This window comes from Danio rerio, chromosome 6 (assembly GCF_049306965.1).
Source record: "Danio rerio strain Tuebingen ecotype United States chromosome 6, GRCz12tu, whole genome shotgun sequence".
Lineage (NCBI taxonomy): Eukaryota > Metazoa > Chordata > Actinopteri > Cypriniformes > Danionidae > Danio > Danio rerio.
This window is the reverse complement of record NC_133181.1, coordinates 52,181,976-52,185,930: the sequence shown is the minus strand read 5'-3', so window position 1 is coordinate 52,185,930 and position 3,955 is coordinate 52,181,976.

Sequence of the window (3,955 nt, the reverse complement as noted above, 5' to 3'; positions counted from 1 at the left end):
CGATATTAGCAGCTCTCTGGTCGCCATCTTGAACTCCGGTTAACGAGTCTAGTTATGGGAAGTCGTGCCCACGAATCGGTTCTTACGAACAGTTAGATTCACTGAACTGTTCAAAAGCAGTTTCCACTAATAAATTATTGCGTCATCACTTGGTAAAAAAAAATCTAAGATTCCTGAAATATTATGCAGAAAATTCTCGTTTTTAGTTGCCTTTCCTTATGGTTATTTGTTGAAATGTTATTGTAATTTAATTCGTTTAATTTAGTATTTATAGTATTATTATTTTATTATTATTAATGCTATAATTCTATTATTTTTCCTTTTCTGTCTAATAGTATTATTTGTATGTGATTTTTAGATATTTTTTCTTAAGACTATGTATATTATTGACCTTTTTAAAGATCAGTCTGTGATCCCTTGAACTTTGTTATGATGTTCTTGTATTTTCAGTGCAATTAATTAATTAATTAATTAATTAATTAATTAATTAATTAAATTTAAATTTAAATTTAAATTTAAATTTAAATTTAAATTTAAATTTAAATTTAAATTTAAATTTAAATTTATTTATTTATTTATTTATTTGGTTGTTTATTTATTGCTTGCACTGAAAATACAAGAACATCATAACAAAGTTCAAGGGATCACAGACTGATCTTTAAAAAGGTCAATAATATACATAGTCTTAAGAAAAAATATCTAAAAATCACATACAAATAATACTATTAGACAGAAAGATAAGAGAAGTTTTATTTAAAACTATTCATCGTTCATGCCGAGAATACTTTCATAAGATATAAAAAAAGATAATGATACTAATTGTTCATTTTGCAAGCAACACTCTGAGTTCGTAGTTCACTTACTTTGGCAATGCAGTTATTCTAACTTGCTTTGGAAAGTTTCTTCTCTTTTTGTAATTGAGAATTTGTTTGATTTTGTTAATTATAAACCAGAAACTTTACATAAAAAGAAAATATATTTTCTTAATCTTCTTACCTTATTAACAACAATTTATATACATAAATTAATAAATTAAATAAATTTTTAAACCAAAATTTTCTATATATATATATATATATATATATATATATATATATATATATATATATATATATATATATATATATATATATATATATATATATATATATTACTTACTGAAATGCAGGATTACTTTAAAAACAATTTCTAACTCTTTTACAAACAAATCTAAATTTACAAAATTGAATTAGTGCATGGTCTGATGATAAAATTAGGTTTCATGAATCAAAACAATTGACCTGTGGAATTTATTTATTTATTTTTTATTAATCCCCTGGGGGCAATTCATTTCGACATGGTGGTGCTTCACATACAGTATAACAAAAATGACACACTTAACATAATAAACATTAATACTTAACAACAAGTACACAAATTGATTAACTACATTTAACCTTATACATATAACCTAATTGCTTCAAGCGCAAAAGTAAACTTATAACGATTTGTGGAACATCTTATTGTCCTTAGACGTCGACCAAGGGGCATAGACTCTGTCTCCTAGTATTTTATGTGCCACCCTCAACACCTGCTGTTCGTAATAGTATGCAAGATTTTGCAGGGGAACTCCCAAAATCTTTGAACACATGATGCCTTGAAGACGACTCTAGTTTTTTATAGATAGTGAAGAAAACCAGCAAATAAAGGGAAAGGACAAGATACTTTCAATAAATGAATTGTAAAATGTCTTAAGAATAACATTCTCTACATTAAAAGAGTTAATGTAGCAAAGAGTTTCAGCAATAAAAACAGTCTTTGATGAGCCTTATTAACAATTGTATGTGTATTTAGATCAAATTTCAACCTGTTGTCCATAATTGTTCCTATACCTATATTCCTCCACAACCTCTACCTGTGTGTCATTGATTAGCACCCTTTGGAGAGTTGAACGTTATTTACAACCTTTTCAACTTCACAGCCTTGCCAAGGGATCCTGCATGTTCACAATAATCATATATGTATGCAATACACATGGACTCAAACTCACACATGAACTGATGCTGTTTGTTAACTTTCCACAGTCACACAAAGTGCATCATTCAGTATAAACATATGCTGCCAATTCCTTTTTGAATGTGAATTCAGCTGCTTGCACAAACCGATCTTGTCAGTTAATATAACTTCAATGAATAAAGTATGAGCAGTAGTGGAAAGAGTACTGAAAAATCATAGTAAAAGTACCATTACTTGCCCAAAAATGTAGCACAAGTAAAGTAAAAGTATCTGTTGTAAATATTACTTAAAGTATGAGTAAAAAGTAGCCTATTCAAAAGTACTCAAGAGTAGTGAGTAGTAAGTATTACCCTGTGAAAAGCAGATGCATTTACATGTAATTTGTGAATGTGTGTAAACGTAACATTCTGTAGTGCATTTACTTATTGCCCAGCAGGCACACAATGTCACAAGGACAACATTATTTTGACGTCTAATAATGACATCAAATGATGTTGATATTTGGTCGATTTTATTTTATGATATAAACTGACCAAAATCCAACGCCAATTCAACATCTTAAACCAAGGTCGTATTGACATCAAATACTGACATTTATTCGTCAGGTATGGCAGCCAAAATCCAACACCTGATAGACATTGTGGTAATGTCCACACAACGTCAAGCTGTAACATCATTAAACGTTGATACTTGGTTAGGTTGGACAATGACCTGATGTTGAGTTTTGACGTCAACATGATTTTTATGTTCAAACAAAATGCAAAGTCCCAATGACATGTCATGTTGACCTCTTGTGCTTGCTGGCTGTTTAAGGCCATTTTGGTCATCATACAGTAAACATCCGTCATCTTCTCATCAGTGCATCTAAACAGTCTCAGGGTCATTGTGTGTAAAGATTTTGGACATCTTCTCGTACACTTTTAATGCTTCCAAATAGTTTGCTGCAATTATAAATCGCCCATGTCTTGAGGTGGTTTAGTATGATGTGATTTACCTTCTATGTGTGATTTGATTGGACAGGAAACAAAGGACTAAACTTTCTAATCCCCATAGACAAGAAAAAATAAAGTAGTGACTGCAGGTTGAAAGAAAAGTAGTGAAGTAAAAGTACCGATACAGCACTAAAAATGTACTCAAGGGGAAGTAAAAGTACACATTTATAAAACTATTTAGTAAATAACAATTCCTGAGACAAACTACTCGATTGCTTTAATTTGAGTGTTTGTAATTAGTTACACCGCTGGTTGTAAACATTAGTTTAAGTATAAATAAAAGCCCTTTCAAAAGTACTCAAAAGCAGTGAGTATCCATTGAGTATCACATTGTGAAAAGCTGATGCGTTTACATGCAATTTGTGCATTTGTGTGGATGTAAACGTAACATCCTGTAGTGCATTTAGTGATTATTAAAGGCCGTTTGGCGATTTCAGTCATCATACAGTAAGTATCCGCCATCTTCTCATCAGTGATGCGCAGTCAAACAGTCTCTGGGTCATTGCGTGTAAAGATTTGCACATCTTCTTGGACACTTTTAATGCTTCCAAATGGTGCATTTCTAAAGGGCCCCTTTTCTATTCAGCCACTCCCCATTGACAAGAAAAACTAATGTAGAGAATGCAAGTTGAAGGAAAATAGCGAAGTGCCGATACAGCACTAAAATATACTCAAGTGAAAGTAAAAGTACACATTTTAATAACTACCTGGTAAATTACAATACCTGAGAAAAACTATTCGAATACAGTAATTTGAGTATTTGTAATTTACACCACTGAGTATCAGTATAAAGAGCCGCTGTGATTGCTTTTTATCTCTTAAAGTGTCAGTTGCTATTTTTGGCTTGTTATGTATAACCAAATACCACGGTTTGAGCTGAAATAGTACAATAAATACATTTTTGAAGAACCATTCATGAAAGAACCATTCAGTTCTTTTCTGTGAGACGGTTCAATTGATTCCCGGAA